This window comes from Canis lupus, chromosome 1 (assembly GCF_011100685.1).
Source record: "Canis lupus familiaris isolate Mischka breed German Shepherd chromosome 1, alternate assembly UU_Cfam_GSD_1.0, whole genome shotgun sequence".
In the NCBI taxonomy this organism is placed as follows: domain Eukaryota; kingdom Metazoa; phylum Chordata; class Mammalia; order Carnivora; family Canidae; genus Canis; species Canis lupus.
In genome coordinates this window covers 92,610,434-92,630,156 of record NC_049222.1, presented here as the reverse complement: position 1 = coordinate 92,630,156, position 19,723 = coordinate 92,610,434, and the positions used below count along the sequence as shown (strand labels likewise).

The 19,723-nt window shown below is 36.7% G+C and overlaps 1 protein-coding gene across 19 annotated transcripts in view; it reads left to right on the top strand.

Moving 5' to 3' along the window:
• The window catches only part of RFX3 (regulatory factor X3), a 289,026-nt gene that overhangs the window by 103,931 nt on the left and 165,372 nt on the right, over positions 1–19,723 (top strand). The window lies entirely within an intron of this gene.

Here is a 19,723-nt window from a genome sequence, read left to right as displayed (position 1 = left end):
ATATCCTATTTTAATTGATGTCACCTAATTAAAAAAAATTAAAGTCATTGTCTTGACTAATAAGCTTCAAGTAATTATAAAACAGTGCTTTCTAATATCGTCATTTTTTTTTTTTTTGAGTTCTTGCTCTTTATCAGGCACTGTTGTAAGCCCACAAAAGGCATTAACTTGTTTAGTCCTTAGAAATAGCATAGGAGGAACTACTTACTCTCATTTTACAGTTTATTTCTGTTTCACAGTGCAGAAGACAGTCACTGGCAGTGAAATGACTTGCCCAGTGTCGTGGCCATCAGTTGTGATAAAGCCAGATTATTAATTTGGGCAATGTGGATCAAGAATTCAGTACTCTCGGTTGCTATATGCTCCATGTTCAAATAGAGAGAACTTACACATAAAACACAAAATGCTCACATTAGTCAGTCTCAGGCCAACAGACGTGCACATCTGTCTTTACAAAACATTTATCTGCTTTTTATTGGGTGAAAATAGGCATTTCAAGAACTCAGATATCTGTGTGATGTAGCTACTAGCAGAGACTGCTCATTTTTAAATATTTACAGTTATAAACCCTATTAAGCAAATCATATGTTCTTCCTGGAACAGTTTCCTCTGTAAATTTTGTGAGTTTACAGATTTTAGAAAGATTTCTAGGATCCTTCCAGATCTAATATTTTATGAATTTACAATCCTTCCTTTTATTCTTAAATTCTTATTTTGCTTACTTGAAAAATCTGTTGGTTGATTAAATCATTTAACTCTTTTCCTTCTCTCATATTCATAGGGGGTGGTAAGACATCTCATAAATTAGAATATGTTGTATTTTCATTCAGTTCCAAAAACTTTCTAATTTCCTTTATTTATTTTTTTTCTTGGACCCATGGGTTGTTTGGAAGTACATTATTCAGTGTCCAAGTATTTGATGATTTTCATGACATTTTTCTGTTATCGGTTCTAATTTAATTCTGTTGTGATCAAATTACCTTATAAGATTTGAATTCTTTGAAATTCATTGAGACTTGTTTGGTGGTCAGAATATGGTCTGTCCTGCTAAATGTTCAGTGTGTAGTTGGGAAGGATATGTATTCTGAGATTGTTGGGTGGAATATTCCAGAGCTGGTAATTAGGTCAGGTTGGTTGATGGTGCTGAAATTTTCTGTATCCTTTCTGATCTTCTGTCTACTTGTTATATCAATTATTGAAAGATAAATGTTACAAATATCCATCTGTGATAATGCATTTTACCATTATCTCTTTTTTAGTTCAGTCAGGTTTAGCTGTATGTATTTTGAAGTTCTGATTGTAGATGCATAAACATTTGGGACTGCAGGTTCTTTTGATGGATTGGCTCTTTTATCATTATGAAATGACCTGTCTTATTCCTGGTAATATTTTCTGCTTTGAAATTTACTTCATTTGGTATTAAAATATTGCATGGTATATCTTTTTCAGTCCTCTTTTAACCTGTGACACCAGATTTAAAGTGGATTTCTTACAAATAGCATTTAGCTTGGTCTTTGTTTTTCATATGATTTGAACACCTCTCCCTTTTCATTGGTTTGCTTAAACTCTATTTTATGTGATTACTGATATGGTTAAGTTTGAATCTACCATATTGCTGTTTGTTTTCTTATCTGTCCTACCTATTCTTTGGATGTTTTCCCTCTTCTCTTTCTCTTACATTACTTAAGAATTTTATGATTCCTTCTTTTCTCCTTTATTGGCTTATTGTGATACCTCTTTGTTTTATTCTTTCAGTGGTTACTTTATAATTTACAATATGCTTCTTTAACTTATCACAGTGTACTTTTGTACAATATTATACCACTTAATGTATAGCATAAGAACAGCTAAGATCCTTAGCAGCAGTTGGGGTGATGGAATGGAGGACAATACTGGAATCATATGTAGGAACTTGGAAAAATATCTCACTTCAGATGCCTTCCTACTGGCTTGTTGTTCCTCCCATAGGGACATTGATAACATCCTTTCTTTTTCTGGATGAGTAAACTCAGGCTCAGGTTAAAGTGACTTTAGTAAATGGCAGAAACAGGCCCAACATAGCATAACAGAAGGGATACTGGTCTGTTAAGTCAGCTAGACTTAGATTCGAATTCTAGTACTATTTCTTGCTAAGTATGTGACCCTGGACAAGTTATGTAACTATTCTAATTTTTATGCCTAAAATGTGGGTAATAATCATCAATTGTTCTCTGTACTCATATAGTATTAGTTTTCCATTTCAGTTGTCAGAATTTATAAAGCACCTAGTTAAATTGCTTGGTGTGTTGTAGGATTTCAATAATACTTGCCATGTAAGGGTTATTATGGAAGTTACGGCCTGACTCCCAAGTAAGTGCTTTTAGTTTACTTTCACAGTCTTTCCACTTTATTCTGTCATTTAGACCTAGAAACATTTGTATCTATGTCGGTAATAAATAGTTAACATAGATGAGGTTACTTACTGTGAGTGAGTCTGATAATTAAACCACATAGGTTCAGAGTTTAGAGGAGATGTAGATAGTGAATAAAGCTCCATGAAGGCTAGAGGCTGAAACAGTCAGGAACATCACCCACTATCTTCCAGGCATTGACACACAGAGAGAGAGGTTGAGGGGTCAGAGAGTGTGAATGTCACAGATCTCATTGTGTTGCATTTGCAAAGAGACATTTCATATTATGGGGCTAGAATTTAGGTCAATGAGAAGTAGGGGCTGGGAGAATAGATTTGAAGGTCATCATAATATACAAGTGAACACTGAAACTGCAAACTATTATTTGAGGGACAGTGTGTGCAGAGTGGAATGCAGAAGGACAAGGATGTATCTTAGGGGAATAGTCTTTGTTAGGGAAAGATCAAAGTGGAGGCTGTCAGGAATTGAATGATTTCCTCATCTTGCCATCTTTTCCAGCATCTGATGTTACTGGCCTTTAGCAACTGAATATTTATTGAATTTGGGTGGGACTAGGTTGTGAACATAATTTATGAGTTTTATTCTTAAATAGTTTGGGAACAGTTCTTGAACCCATTAAAATCCTACCTAATGTAATATGCTCTTTTGGGAAGACAGCAATTGTATCTTTGAGTTTTCCGAACTGGCATGTGTATGAATACTGAAGAAGTCCCTGCTGTTTGTAAATTTCTCACTGATATTGCAGGACCATGATTTTACTCTTAGGAGTGTCATTTTATAACAGTTGCAGATTTCAAATTTGAAACTCAAATTTGTTTCCATTCATTTGGAAATATGGAAAACAAATAAAAACCTGTAAGCATAGGGACTATGGCAAGAACATATGTTTTATAGTCAGATGGAATTCCTTGTGGATCCTAGTGTTGTCTTTTATGAGTGGTGGAACTTTTGGATAATAGTTGGGTCTCTATGGGCCTCAGGGTCCCATTTGTATGAAGTAGAGAACAACACATATTTTGCAAGGTGGTTGAGAATGAAAGTATTAAATTTAGTTGTAAGCATTCAATAAATGGTCACTTTAAAAAATGGGATGTAAGTAGCTGAAGATTTAACTCAATCTTGATTTATTGGGAGACTCTTGAGTACCAAACACCAGCCTTGGGCAGCCTGGGTGGCTCAGCGGTTTAGCACCGCCTTTGGCCCAGGGTGTGATCCTGGGGACTCAGGATCGAGTCCCATGTTGGGCTCCCTGCATGGAGCCTGCTTCTCTCTTTGCCTGTGTCTCTGCGCCTCTCTCTCTCTCTCTCTCTCTCTCTCTCTCTCTCTCTCTTTCTCTCATTAATAAATAAGTAAAATCTTAAGCAAAACAAAACATCTGCCTTACCGTGCTTCATTTTCTCTAGGTAGAGGATGTATGTTTTTTCTGTTTCCTAATTTATTACTTAGTATTCATCCTCCCACACTGAGATACTTTGCAAAAAAGCATAAAAGATTTTTCACTTGCAGCCTTACCCACAGTTAAGAGAACTGCCATACAGTACTGCAGAACTTAGCTTATATTTGTTCTAACTATCTTGACTCTGAAGGTGTTATAGCAGTGAACTGTTAGGTTAAATCCATATTCAGGAAGCATGGATGACAGACAAGCATTCCTTGTCTTCAAAGCAAAAAGAAAAGGAAGCAGGGATGAGTTCTTCAAAGAAATTGTGTCCAGAATCTACGGTACTTTTAAATGATTTTCTCTATTGAGGGTTTTTTTCTTTTTCTCAAGTTACATCTATACATGAAAAAGAGTATATTCTAAATACTGAAGGGCTTCCTTTTTTCTTTTAATCAAGAGTTCACTCCTGAGCAACTCAAATCATAAACTAGAATAGGATATCCCTGAAATATAAATTTAACTCCCATGTAAAAAATAATTTGATTATCTATTCTTGGAAAGGAACATTAATCACTTAAATTAATCACTTAAATTCTGCTTGGTGCGTGCTATGTTACGCTTTAACAAATATTTTAATAATATCCTAAGAAGATAGAGATGTTTCATTTTGGGCAAGTTCTTTTTAAGAGAAAAGGTAACTAAGAAAAAATTTAAATGTTGCTATAAAGTAACACATTTTGTAGAAATTAATGTATTTTATATATTTCCTAAGGAAAGGGTGTTTTGGGTCTTAAGGCTTTCCCTGTTAAACTGAGATAAATTTTCAGATACGTAAAGCCTGTGCTTTAAGAACCAACATAAGACATGACTTTTTTAGATTTATCAATATAAAACACAATAGAATTTTATTTTTTTAAATTTGCCCTATTCTCTTTCTATATTGGTTTTTATTCAACACACATTACATAATAAACACGGATTTTCAGCATTGGTGGTAGCCTTATTAATATCCAATTTGAAAGAAAAATGAATTTTACAGTAGAATTGCCAGCAGCAATAATTTAATAAGTGAGAAATTTGTACTTTTTTTCCCCTTGGAAGTTCAGATAGTCATAAATTTCCCTCTCTTTCTAAAAATAATTTTGTAATGGGGTTGGCATGCCTAAAAAAATGGATGGCCTCTTGTGTTTTGGAAATAGTCCATAGCTTTTGTTGTAATTGCATTGCATCTCCAGCAGCCACCTCAGGGACTCACCAGTTTCACTGACTTACGTGGCTTTGGAGCAACAGCTGTTGAACCTTAGAAATGCCAGTGTCACCCTTTGCACCTTTCTTTTATAACTTTTTACTCAATATATTTACTTTAGGAAAATAATTATATTTTCATTTGGAGCCCTCTTAAGAAGAAAAGACAACGAAATGAATTAATAAATCCATCCTTATTAAGTTGTTTGCTTATTTTTTTTAAAGATTTTTATTTATTCGAGAGAGAGAGAGAGAGAGAGAGAAGCAGGCTCCATGCAGGGAGCCCGACACGGGACTTGATCCTGGGTCTCCAGGATCATGATCACACCCCGGGCTGAAGGCGGCACTAATCCGTTGCGCCACTGGGGCTGCCCAAGTTGTTTGCTTCTTTTGCCTTTCTGCTGCTTATAACTATTTGCGTACTTAAAGTAGCATTACCCTGAGGTTATATTAAGAGCAAGATTCTGTAATTCATAGTGTCCCTGGTGAAATGGGATGGTAAGTGCCTCATTATGGAGATTCAAACAGATAGGTCATGGCCCAATCAGTGACTTAAGGTTGTTACCTTGAAGGACGTGGCCAATCTTAGAGTTTCTGAGTCTAAATTGCTCTGAACATAGCCACACAGAGTAAAGTAATATAACATGACTAGTGATTACCTTTAGTGGTCTTCTACTTAGTTGGGAGGTACAAGCCAGGATTATTCAGCACTGGTGATCTGATTTCACAATATGCTTTATTTCGATACACCAAATACTTCAGCCAAAGGACTTACCTGTAAGTATTGGAGATAGTAGAGTTGTTCATCTTTGGTGTCTGTAATGAAATGCTGTAACTAAGGTCAAGCCTGTGGTTAATGTCAAAATTAGTTGTTTAGATGCACAAAAATCATCTCAAAAAGAAAAAAAGATTGGTACAATTAAACTACATTGCTGACTCCGCTTATAGGCTGAGAGCAGTTTGGAGGGGCTGTCCTGTGGCTATAATTTAACTGCATCTCCTTAGGTCTTTAACTTTTAGGAAGGTGGCACAAAGTGAGAAAGAGGCAAGAGGCCAGGGAGAGAAGACCGAGAGAAAGGGATGGAGAGAGTGGGAAAAAGGCTAGGGAAGAATGATGTATTAGCCTATATTTAAGAAAATTCTCCTGTCGTCTTAGTTGAAGAGAATATATCCTTCCATATTGAGTAAGGAGTCCTGTAAGGAAAAGGAACAGAGTTCTCATATGTAAATAACTTTTCAGTCACATTAAGAAAACACCATCCTTGTAAATCTGGTTTGTGTGAAAAATGACTCCATGGAACCTTGAGAAGTAATCAGCTCATATTTGTATATGGTTTTGAATATAATATGTAAATGTTAGCTTCCTATTTTGGTACAACAAGAAAATCATTTCTGTTACCTTCATAGGAAAGGTTACAGAGAAGATACAATTTTTGAATAGATTATATTGGGAGTTTGTTTGCTTCTACCTTGCTTTAATATCCTTCAATATTACAGGGATACTACTTCTATGTAAATGAGCTGAGGACAACTTGTGAGTTAATAAAAATCAACAGTGTGCATCAGATGAGTAAAGAAGTCAAGCAATATGGTTGGATTCGGGAGTTACATTCGTACAAAACAGTTTTAAAATCTTTTTAAAAGAAAGTGTGAATGTAATACAGAAAGAGGTAATTGCAAAACATTTTAACATGGATAAATAGTACAAGTTGTAGAAAGCTTGTAAACCTGCCATCTAAAACTGATTACCCTCATGAGCATTTTATGCTGTTTGACAGTGAAAAGTGCACCTTATAAAAGCTGTTACACAAACCATTACATTTAAAAGGTTTCTGTCTCACACCCCAAAATTACACTTATTTGCTGCAAGTGAAAATTAAGAATTTGTTCCCTGTTTATTTTAGTGGCAATTACTGCAGTGGTGAATTTTCCTTTTACCCCTTCTTCTTGGCAAACTAGAAATTAGTCTTTTTGGTTTATTTCAGTGTAAACACAGTGAGTTTGTGTACTATACACTATATACAGAGATGATGTAATAATAAAACTGTGAACCTGAAACACTGAGACACTCTATATAGTAATAAAATACTGAACCTCTGTCACCGTAATGCTCCATGTAGCTGAGAAAAAAAAAAAAAAAAAAAACCTCAACAAAACAATATTACAACATGATCCAGAATTTCTACAGATTATAAAATCTGGTGAACCATTTTAGTTGATGTCTCCATACACAACATACAAAGTTTGACTTACTAGAAATCTTGTTAAACACCCAAAAACAGTGCCTTATTCATTTATGTGAGAAAGAAACTTGGAAACGTCTAAGAGACCCTCTTATTCTAGGATTTCATTCTCCCTGTTATGAGCATTTCTCTCATTGTATAATAAGCACTTTGAGGTTCTGGCAGGCCTTGCTACTTCTTTTTGAGTGCCTTCCTTTTTTCTTCTCTTATAAACCATACTCTGTTAGAAAGAGCTCTTGACTGGGAATCAGGAGTTCTGAGTTCTAATGCCAGCTCTGATACTAACAAATCCATTTGGTTTGTTGGTCTCAGGTTTCCTGTTGAAATGGAGGCCTTGAACTAGATGCTCTCTGGATATTAAGTTTAAAGTGCTGTGAGACTGGGAGGGGAGGCCAATTATCTGAAAACCCGTCACACTTTACCTCCCCCCACCCCCTAATGTACTGAATGATCAATTTACTGAATGCATAATTCTCCTAAAGGCAGTTTGCTACAGCATAAACTGAATGGCAATTTTGTTGTATTTACCAAAACTCTAATTTATCAGTTTGCCTAAAAACCAATTTTCCAAATTATCCACTGCCCAAAATATGTTTGTGTTAACTATATGTAAAGTTTATCACAAATCTCACTGCATAGAATAGTTGCAAAAGCTTTTGAAATTTTTGGTGGGAAGCATTAATTAGTTTTAATTTGGTTTTAATTTTTCTATAGCAATTTCACTGCAGACACTTGGCAACAGGAATATTTATCAGTCCAATTCAGCTGCGTGCCAAATTTATCATTGATATTTCATATACCGAATGCCTTTCAGTTGCTTAAAACGGAAGCAACATATTTATCTAGTTACACTGGTTAGCAAATTTGTGAATTGAGAGGAGTACAGAATGCATTTAATGTATGAAAAATGTGTTGTAAAAATAAACCTTCCCTATTATCATTTGTGAACTCCATGGCACTCAAGGCGTGCACAGCCCTTTGATTTAAAATAAATTATTCTCAAAAGCTACTGGACTAGAAAATAGTAAAATTCCAGAATAAGTTTTAGGTAGGCTGTAGCACTAGCTTGGAGCAAAATTTCAGACAAATTGAGACCTTGGCTTCATCAATATGAGCATCAAAGAAGTCTTCGAAAGGCCCTTTAAAACTACAGATTATGTCAACATCATAAATAGTTAAAAGATACAAGTTTTTTTTTTAAAGATTTTTTTTAAAACTTATTTTTATTTATTTATTTATTTTTAGATTTTATTTTTTTATTCATGAGAGACACAGAGAGAGTCAGAGACATAGGCAGAGGGAGAAGCAGGCTCCAGGAGGGAAGCCCAATGTAGGACTCGATCTCAGGACCCCAGGATCATAACCTGAGCCAAAGGCAGATGCTCAACCAAGGAGCCACCCAGGTGCCCCAAAAGATACAAGTTTTGAGTGAGTTGGCCAATTTCCCAAGTCGATCATTTGGTGAAACAATTCCTAGCAAGTTGATTTTTGGCAAAAATAGACCCAGTGTTATCATACTACCATCACTGTCTCTGCCAAGGTTAGAGGACAGTGAAGCTATAATGAAAGAATTCTACTGTCTTGAATATTTTCTCTCAGCCACATCCTATAGCCAAAGTTGGAACCATTTGGAAGGTGATCTGCCTCTGTGTGTATTTCCATTGGGTGTGACGTACTTACTATGTATGCCACCTAGCTTTTGATACTAATTACCTATGTGTGTGTTTCACATGGCTGCTGCAATATAGACATCCAAGATTTTGAAGAAGTAGAATTAAAAGGTCTGTGTGGAAATTGGGAAATTTTTACTTTGCTCTGCCCTTCTGATCACTGTAGCAAAATGTGTCCCATGTGAATGTTTGACTGAAGCAACGAATGGATCAAATCATTTGGCCTATGTCAAGGTGGTCGTGTTCTCAAGCAGGGGATAGATAGACATGATTGTTCTACCAGAGGCCTGTTCTAGGGTGTTGCTTTGGTGCATAGTTTCCCTGAGCACTGCCTTTTGGTCAGTAATCTTTAAAGTTCTGTCTGCTTCCCAGTTACTGTCCCAAATTGCGGTGCAATGCCATGAGGTAGGAGAGTTACATTATTTTCCTGGCTTTACTGAAGGCAGTTTGTGACTAGATATAAAAGTCAGGGAGCAACAGCTCCTGGTACCTGTGCCAAAGACCCCTTGGTTTCACCAAAATCAATTTTTTTGTTGAATTAACTAGTTAAGACTGTCCTTTCTTTTGGCATCTGAGAAGCTGCATCCAGTCATTCCTGTTCCTTTGGAAGTGGAGTTGATGATGGGCACCAGACAGCTCAACTCCCAAGTTTTTAGAAAGAAAAGATACACTTTTTTTTTTAATAACACTTTTTAACCCATGATTTAAATTCCAAAAAGCCCATGTATATTGATACCTCGGTAGAGGTTGTCTAGAACCTTATATGATTCAGCATTTTTATTAGTCTTCGCTGTGATGGACAGAATAGAAGAGACAGCCATGTTTTCAGGTACTCTCTATTGCTGGAAATGGAATTAAGATGATTTTACAGCTGAACATAACATGGAAAATCTGTAACCGGGTTGAAAATTTGCATCATGTCCAGTTCCTTATAATGTAGAAGTTTTAAAATGTAGTCAAGACTGCTACCTTAGACAGGATGGCATAATCGCTCGTCTGTAAAACCTTTAAATTATCACATTATAAGCCTATTACAGCATATGGCTGGGTTAAAACAAGGAAAGAAAAAAATCTGAATTTTTGCTTCTGGAGCCTAATAGATGGTATAATATCTTCACGCCCTCACTCTGCCCATTGGTAATGGTGTGACCTTGGGGCTTAGAGTTATTTAAGCTTTGAGCCTAAGTTTTCTCATCAATAAAAACGAGATGATAGTAGTACCTACATCATAGGATTTCTGGACAGATGAAGTAATGCATGCAGAATCTTCACATAAATGTGTTCGCTACTTTGTAGCTAAAGGCTGCTTGAAATACCTTTTTTTTCTGTGAAAAGTTTCAATGATTGTTAAGAGACCATAGAAGAATGTCAGTTGAATGTTGCCAAGCTCAAATAAATTTCAAGTGGTTAATTAATGATGAAGTTAGAACAATTACTATTACGCTAATTACTTATTCTTAGCATTTCAGCTATGAAAATTAAAGATCTCTGAGTGCCTCTGTCTCATAAAAACAAAGGAAGCATACCAGGCCACCTTTTCTAAGATGACATGATGAGAGCATTGGATCTGAATCCACAATGTAGTGAATCAGGTGTACTTATTAAAACAAAGTAAATGATGTGTCAGGAGGTTCAGAGCAATAGCTGAAGACTTAATTTGCTCATTTGAGTTTATTTAATCCTTGTTTCATTTTTTAAGAAATTATACAAAATCTGTTGAGGCTTACAAATCTTGGAATATGGGAGTTGTTGCAAAATTCTGCCGTAATGAAAATTGAAAGCAAAGTCACACTGGAACATTAAGAGAAAACGTTCTTAATGAATAACTTGATTGGAAATGGTTCTAATAGAAAATTGTGTTTATATAGAATTTGAAATATGAAATGATTCTGATACTATATACTCTTAATAGTAATGTGTCATCAGGGTCTTAAACTCATCCCCCACTCTTTTACAATTATCTATTTATTTATTTAATTTTGAGAGAGAGAGAGAGAGAGAGAGAGAGAGAGAAAGAGCAGGGGAGAAGGGACAGAAGAAGAGAGGGAGCTGGGTGTGGGGCTCAGTCTCACAACCCTGAGATCATGACCTGAGCCAAAACCAAGAGTTGGGGACACTTAACCCACTGAGCCACCCAGACACCCCAGACAAATTCCCTTTCTTATTCTTCTGTTCATTCAACAAATTGAGATCTCTGTGTTAGGCACTGTTGCCTGTTAGGTGAAAAAGAGGCAGAGTGTATGTGCCCATCGTGTTTATCATAATCTGGCTGGGGAGACAGTTATCCTAATATGATACTTGCAATGCCCTGAATGAAAATAAGGTGCTATAGGAGCACCCAGAATGACGCCAGCCCCAGACTTGCTAAGAAGAAGGGAGCAGAGTGGTGCTGGTTTGGAAGACTGTCTGTAGGATGTGGAATTTGTCCTGAGATCCCAAAGAAGAAGGGAAGATGAGAGAAGGTGGGGAGGAACCACTGCTTCAGAGGGAGTTCCTTGTTCACAAGCCCTAGGTGTGGGGCACCGAGAGTGGTTCCACATGTGTGGATTGCACGTCTTGGGAAAATGGCAGGCAAGAGCTCTGTGCTAACAAGCCTTAGAAGCCCTGTGGGGGGTTGGCAGTTTATCTTGAGCGCCCTGGGGACCTATTGCCAGGAGTGGCCTGAACTCTGGAGAGCTGATCTCTGAATAGATTTTAGAGAGAGATGAGGAAGCAGCATCATTGGGCTAGTTAGGTTTGGGAGATGAAGGGAAACACATGGTGATGAAGAAAATGATTGGGATTGGTCCATCACTATTAGTGTATTTTCAGACAGGAAAGAGTTCCCTTACCTTTTTTTAGCCCTGTGGGAAGACCATCCAAGTGCAAGACGAGGAGGGAGGATGGAAAGGAACTTGTTAGGTGAAATTCCAGGCTTACATAAAATACTACATAATGACAATTCTTTTAAACGTAAAGAACTTACAGTTGATTTTAAGCATATTAATAGCTCCAGTTAGGGGTATTAACCATACATTTATGAGGTAGCCTAAGATAATAGCCCACTATAGAAGAAACTTGTTTTGGGAGCCAAGAAACTGCTTTAGACTGAGTCGGAAGGAGAGCCATTTTGGGGTGCATCGCCAATTCCCATAAAATGAGCTCCAAAGGGACATTATCTCTATTTCACTGTACTTATTTCAAATATTACTGATATTTAGAAATAATTTTTCTGTTTTTCAGTGTACAGAGTTGGCTGGAGTCTCCATGCTATATGTTTCATTCTTGATCCAAGCCTTTATTCCATGTGTATATACATGCATCTTATAATGAAAATCGATGTAAAAATTTCATTTGATTAATAGCATGTTTTACAGTGTTTCCAGAATTTGTGTGTGAATATATAGATTTTTTTTCCAAGTCCACCCACACCCGTTCACAACATTTGCCAAAAAATGGCAGTAATGAAAGTTCAATTCTTTAAGATATTGTACATTTAGAGTGGGGTATATTATTGCCATTATTAACAATGTTATTACACAGTATTATTTTCCCCTTTTAGATGTGTTGATCTCTCTGAGCCTGTCATTAGGATAGTTAGAAACTGCAAAAGGCTCTATTCTCCACTTTTATAAAAAGAAAATGAGAGAAAAAAAATAGAAAAATTTCTTGTGTAGGCAAGAAAATCCAAGAAGAAAGTTGTCATTGGAGCCTTCTCTGGTGTGAAGAAAATTAAGTATTCCTTTTCTTGCCTTCACCCCTGTAAAATCCAAAGGTAATCCTCCTATTTCGGGGTGACACTACCTGCTTGTTTTCTTTAATGGCTCTTTAAATACTACTGCTTTTTAGACTAATCTTTACCTTCTCTGTTCTCATATCCTCTAAAGTGAGACCATTGGGACCCTTGATGGCAAGGCTTTTCTTGTTTATTAGTCCTGTATTGGAGCATCTGATGGCTCAGTGTGGTTGGGTGTCTGCCTTTGGTTCAGGTCTTGGGATCGAGTCCCACATCGGGCTTCCTGCAGGAAGCCTGCTTCTTTTCCTGTCTGTGTCTCTGCCTTTCTCTCTCTGTCTCTCTCATGAATAAGTAAATAAAATCTATAAAAAAAAAATAACATAAGGTAGGAGGGGTACTTTTATACATGTGGATGAATCTACACCAGTGAATGTAGGGAAAGAAGGAGAACACTCATGTGTGTAAAGTTTAGGGTATGGAGGAAGAAGGTACAGATGACATGAAGGCTAATTCCAAAAGGGAATATTTTTTTGTTTGGTGGGACTAAACATCTGGATTCCCCACTTGTACCCTCTTTGCAACTGGGAGATCTTTAGAAGAAGCACCATTGTTCATCTCAGTTTGTATGCAAGGGAGCAGGATTAAAAGTTATTTCTGGATTCTGGATTGGACAGTAGGTACGGGGTAGGGTCATAAGGAAGGGATCATATTTGACATTGACATCCGGGAGTGTGCGTTGCTAGATTTCCTTTTTTGAGCAGAAAATGACAAATGTCATGGAATTAGCAATGAATGGGTCTGTAGATAAAATCTCCAGATGCATTTTTTGAGTAGGCTCTTCCAAGAGAAGCACTCAAGAAGTTGTTTTTTAGAGCTGCTTTGGAGATTTGAGCCACTTTAGTGGGAAGGGAGACCAAGCTCTTGCCCTGCCACTTAATAACAGATCAAAATCTACCTTTGTAGCTGTCTTTGAGCTTGTAAGGTCTGTTTTAGGTTACAGAATCTAAGACGGACCTTTTGGGAATGGCTTCAGGCTAAACGGGTGTCTGGAGCCTGTGTTGCTTTTGACCAGCAAATCCAAGGTTAGCTTGAGACCACTCAAAGTTTATGGTCATTGGTTTTGGAAAGCCCATATTTCAAGAGTTGAAAGTTCCACTGACGTTATTCTGTCTCTTTAAGCATTTTTCCAAAGCATGCATTTATGTATCCGTGAAGAAGATTGTATTGTGGGCTGCATATTATTTGGCAACCTGCCTTCTCTACTTACGTTATTATGATTATCTTTCTGTGTTGGCTTTTATAGATCTGTACAGTATTCCACTAGAGGGATACAGAATAGAACAATTTATAAGTTCCCCAGTGGGCAGCCTGGGTGGCTCAGCGGTTTGGTGCCGCCTTTGGCCCAGGGCGTGATCCTGTTCTCCTGGTATCGGGTCCCACATGGGGCTCCCTATGTAGAGCCTGCTTCTCTCTGCCTGTGTCTCTGCCTCTCTCTCTGTGTCTCTTATGAATAAATAAATTAAATATTTTTTTTAAAAAGTTCCCCAGTGATGGATATTTTGGTTGCTTATTATTGGCTTTTATATACCATACTTGAGTGAGTTTTCTTGTGTTTATATATAATGTTATATATACATACACATTCATTTAATTGGTCCCTTGTTTGCTTTCTACGACATGTTCTTGAATGCAAATGAGTCTGCATTTTATAACTTCTTTCATCTATAAAATATTATGTGACTACAGGGTTAGTGTAGGTCTCTTTTAATCCATGGTATGTGTTTTTGTATCATAAAAGTTATAGGTTTGATGGCTTCATAGAATTATATTGATTACATACCAGGTATAGTACATTTTTGCAATTTATGTCATATTTGTATCTCTTCAAATTTAGAATTCTTTCTCAGTGCCCAAAGTCCTCATAGACTACTTTATCTCTTTTAAAGTTGATTTTGCTAAAATAGCTTCAATGCGGCTGCTATCCCTGTAGCCACCTAGGGTCCAATGACAGCTTGCCGTTATTGGAGTCACACAGACCTGGACTTGAATCCTGACTTCATCTCTTAATAGCTCTGTGACCCTGGTCAAATTAATTTCTGAATGTTACTTTCCTCTGCTATAAAATGGGAATGTCTACTTGATGAGTGAAATTAAGGTTAAATGTGTGCAAAGCATCTATCACATAGTAAGTGCTCAGCAGAGGTAGCTATTCTTATTAATGTCCCTAATAATGAAGATGATAGATTCATAATCAAGGGCTTGTTGCTCATCATCTTTCATTGCTGAGTGTTAATATCATTAAATGCTCCATCCAGTAGGTTCCAGTCACTCTCAGGATTGGATGGACTAGTAGGGAGAGACCTTTATAGCTTTGTCTCATACATTTTGATGAGAATTTTTCTGTATGTTACATCATTGTGCTCTCAGACTCTCCCTCCAGTAGGAGAGAGTGTAGGACACTTAGATGTTTTTGTTTCTTTGGTTTCCTTTTCCTTTTTTTTCATCTGGTACCATCATTTTTTTTAGCATTTGTCAGGTAGCTAAGACCTGACTTGCCTATTCATGAACGTGAGTAGGAGAAAATGCTGAACAGCACCAGCAGTAAACTTGGTTCTCTTTTCCCCAAAATGACCTCTGGGCCTGATGACAGCTCTTCTTGATAACTAGAAACAAATAACAAATAATAAAATAGTTCTTATGTTATTTCAGTAGTTTGGCTTTTCTAATATGGTAGTAGATGGTTTTATTTATTTTTTTAAGTAATTGATCCTTCAAGATAAAAGCTGTTAAAGTAATTTAATTTGAATTTTCTTCTCCAAGGAAACAGTTTTTCATACTCTGAGCCAAGGGAAGAATTAGTTAAGCAAAAACCTTTGTTTGAAAAGTGAAAAAAGTTACCCAGGCAACCTGTATATGTTACCAGTGTGCTGATTAATCATCACCAACATTAATCACTGTCATCAGTTATCACGGGAAGATGACTGCCTAAGTCTACACTATTATCATTCCATCATTGTCTACAGATCAATTTAGTACAAAAGATTAATTGTACACAGTCATGAGGTTTACAACATTAAACCTAAATAAATAGGCAGAGCTTTTATAATACAGAAAATCAGGAAATTTCTTTTTACATCCCTTCAGTTACTTGCTTTATTGATTTCCTGAAGCCCTGTGTCGTATAATGAATAAACTTTCAGAAGTGTATTTAAAAAAAAAAAGGCTGACTATAGTCTGTAGCTTAACTAGTTTCTTTCATTTGTACAAGGTGAAGTGGGAGAAAAGACAAGTCATAGTGTTTTACGTTTGTACTCAGTTCATCAATATGTTTTTGTCAAAGTTTCAAAGCATTAAATTTATCACATGATTATTTACCTCTATATATAAACTTTCTAGTATGGCCTGTTGTTTTACGTTATATTGTCTTCTGTGAAAGTTTCTTGATATCCTTAGTTTTTTTTTTTTATTAATTGAAATCGTTCTAATATTTTTCAACATCTATTCCAGAATAGTCCAAAAATGTGCATATTTCCTACTCATTTTATGTTCAGGAAAATATATAATGGCAATTTGCTCCCCCAAAAAACACAGCTTGTTTTAGTTTTCTAATTTTAATAGAAATTTTAATTGCTCTGGGCATTATGTATAATAACATTTATTTTCTAACACTTAGTAGAAATTTTATGCCACAAAGCATCAGTTATGATTTGGGATTTTTCCGTATAAAAGTACACAGATGTTAAACTTCTGTATTTTAAAAATAGTAATTCAAATTCTGACAAATATTTTTCTCTAAATAGCATTCCCATACTCTTATGTTGAACCAGGTTTCTAAGTAAATAATTTATATTTGAATGTCATGTTTTAGATGTGACGTGACTTAGTTATACCCATTAAGTGACTATCATACTAACTTTGCTAAATTTGGTTCAAGTAGGAATTGGAAGTAACATCTTTTGTTTTTCTATACTAAGAAAGAAGGAAGGAAATTCTCTGTTGCACTTGAAAATTAAATTACAAGTCTTTATTTTCTCTACTGACTTAGAACCGGTTACATTCCTCAGAGTAAAAAAACAAAACAAAAACAATAGAGTCAGCATAGAGGAGCCAAACTTTGCGGACTTTGCTTTTTTAGAGAGCAAATTATTCCAGGCTGGAGAACCCCAATAAAAATTAGATGGATACCACTTATTTTTAAGCTATCCCAGTTAGATAGTTCTGTTTGAAAAGTAATTGATTAGGTCAGACTATTAAACCATTTAATTTGGCGTGTACATTATGTGTGATAAAAGGAATCCAACTGTGAATTTGAGTGTATTAAATAATCTTCAGGAAGTTCCATAAAGAACATCTGAATGCCTTGAAACTTGCAATAACGCATGTTTGTTCCAAACACATTTGCTTTGCCTAGGTTTTGCCCATCAGGTTGAAGAAATGCTAATCTTGTTGCATTCAGCAGCTGGGTTTTTGCAATATTCTTTTCCTTCTCCTAGGGGTTAATTAGCCTTCTTTCAAAATGTGGCCTATTTAGCTGTAGATTCGCATGATTCAGCCAGAGTTGGCTGTACAAAGCAGAACCGTTAACAGGCGGGTGTGTCCAACTGCTTAATTAGCCAGAATAAAAAGGTCCTTTGTCAAACAAGCATCTGTTGCTCTTGACACACCTGACAGCCACATTAGGCAAGGATGACTAGACTGAAATTGTGCATGTCTCTCCTGCAAGAATATACAACTCATTTACATATGGGCTGCATCATGGACCAACTGCAGGGGTTTATTTAGCTTATCAAAATGGATTAATGTGACTGCATTTGTGGTTGATAAACAAATATCACTTGAAAGGGGGCTGTGAAAGAACTGAACTAACCAAATTACTCCCAAACATAAACAAAGCACAGAAACCACTGCTGGCTGAATAGGAACACCTCACATGTACACACAAACCTTATGTTGTGTCTAAAACAAAACCTACAAGTGAAGCCTGCTAAGGCACTACCTTCAGTGATGATTCTTGCTTTGCTGAAATGTTGGAAAGCTACCAGAACTCTCTGAATGCGTCAGTGGGTTTAAATGATCTGTTGAGCAGCATTTGGCAGGAGGGTTCTACTCCTCAAACATGCTTTAACATTCTAATTGATCTGCTGTTAAGTTGGGTCTTCAGAATTAATCAGTTAAAATGCCTCTGGAAAAATACTTACAAGTTAGGCTCTGTTTGGCCTCAGCAGAACGAGAGAACACTTCCTAATTTTGACCTTGCCTCTCCATTGTTATCGAAGGGTGTAGATTAAATACAATGGATTGAGAATCCCAGAGACTTTGCTGTTCAGACCTTTCATTTGGAAGCCCTATCATTGTGATAGTGCTAAGTGATATCTTGGCTTTGGAGTTAGAGAAACCTGGGTTTGAATTTAGACTCCTCCCCTTACGGGCTATGTGGCTTTCTGCAAGTTAGGTGATCTATTTGTGCCTCAGTTTCCTCATTTGTTAAGTGGAAATAAGAATGCTGCCATTAGTGAGAGTCTCCCAAGGATTAAATGGTATGTATTTCAAGCCCTTAGCATATTGCATGGCACCTGGGAAAAACTTGTCAGATGAGAGACTTAATTATGGTCATGAGTTTTTGAGCCAGTCTCTGGCAGGGATGGGAGTGAGACCCTCTTACGTCATGAGGCCTTGGCACAGGAAGCCTCTTTCTCATAACTGAGGAAGACAATGAAATCATAGGAGGTGAAGTTGTGTCCATCAAGGAGAGATGAGGAGACTAAATTCGTATCCATTGGCACAACCCTGTGACCCAGGGTGAGGTGGGATGAGGAGCAATCCCTGGAGAGGAAATGGATGTTTCAGGACCAATTATTGGTTGTTCTGGATTGGGCTTTCTGTGCCAGTTTTGATGTGGCATTGCATGGAGCCAGAGACTTGGATAGAAAGCTCTCCATGAATTTCTCACTTGAAGTTACAAAGCCATCATTTCCTTTCTATCTCATTTCCCTCAGTCTCTTCTGCAAAGGCTGCTCCTCTAAAACAGTTGGGACCCATTTCCTCCTTTTTCATTCTGAAAAGGTCCCCAGTTTGCTTTACTCTCTTCTGTGTCTGTTCTGAAATTCAGGACTTCCCACTCGATCTGGTGGTTTACTACATGATCCGCCTTAGTATTTCCAAACCCTCCTTTCCAACCTCCAGCTGTTTGACCCTGGTCAAGTATGACCTAACATCTCTGGGTGTCCTCATCTCTTAGTAAAGTGGTCAAAAGTTGAGTATTTCTCTTCTGTATGAAAGAAGTGAATGTGTAAAAATGTTACCAAAATTATCTTAAACCCAAAATGTAATTTTTTCATTTTTAATCTCGATGTGTAAGACTAAAGTTCAGGTTACCCCCAAAAGTGTCATGAACTCACATGCCTATAGAGGCCAGGCAAATGAAGGGGTATTGCCATTTAAGTAATTTACCTATAAAACATATAACATAGGTTCACCTTTTCTAAATTTTCACATTTTTTGGAAGAATCTGGAAATTGGTTTCTAACACAGGGATTTCTGCTTTTTAAATGTTAGCAATTAAGAATTTTAATTGGTAGTAACTCTAAGACAAAGCCTTTCTGTGGAGTCTAATAGAGTCCATGAGAGGCCATTTTTCAAATCTGTGCCTTTTATCTTCTGATAAGGTAGTTTATTGAGAATTCTTAGGAATTGCTTTACAAGTATACTTAATTTTTCTTAAAAGATTTATTTATTTTGGAGGGGAGGGTCAGAGAGAGTCTTAAGCAGATTCTACATCGAGCATGGGACCCGATGTGGGGCTTGATCTCATGACCCTGAAATCACTTTTTGAGCCAAAACCAAGAGTCTGACACTTAACCAAGTGTGCCACTAGTTGCCCCAAATGTATTTAATTTTTAAAGAGATCTTTATTTTTTATATACTTGCCTATGTTAGGTCTAAAATAGATATCACGGTATGGATCATATACCAACAGGGGTGTGTAAACTGGCCTGCAGAACAATGTATGGGCACCTGAAATGCCTTGATAAAATTACTAGCCAGCAATGGGAGAAATA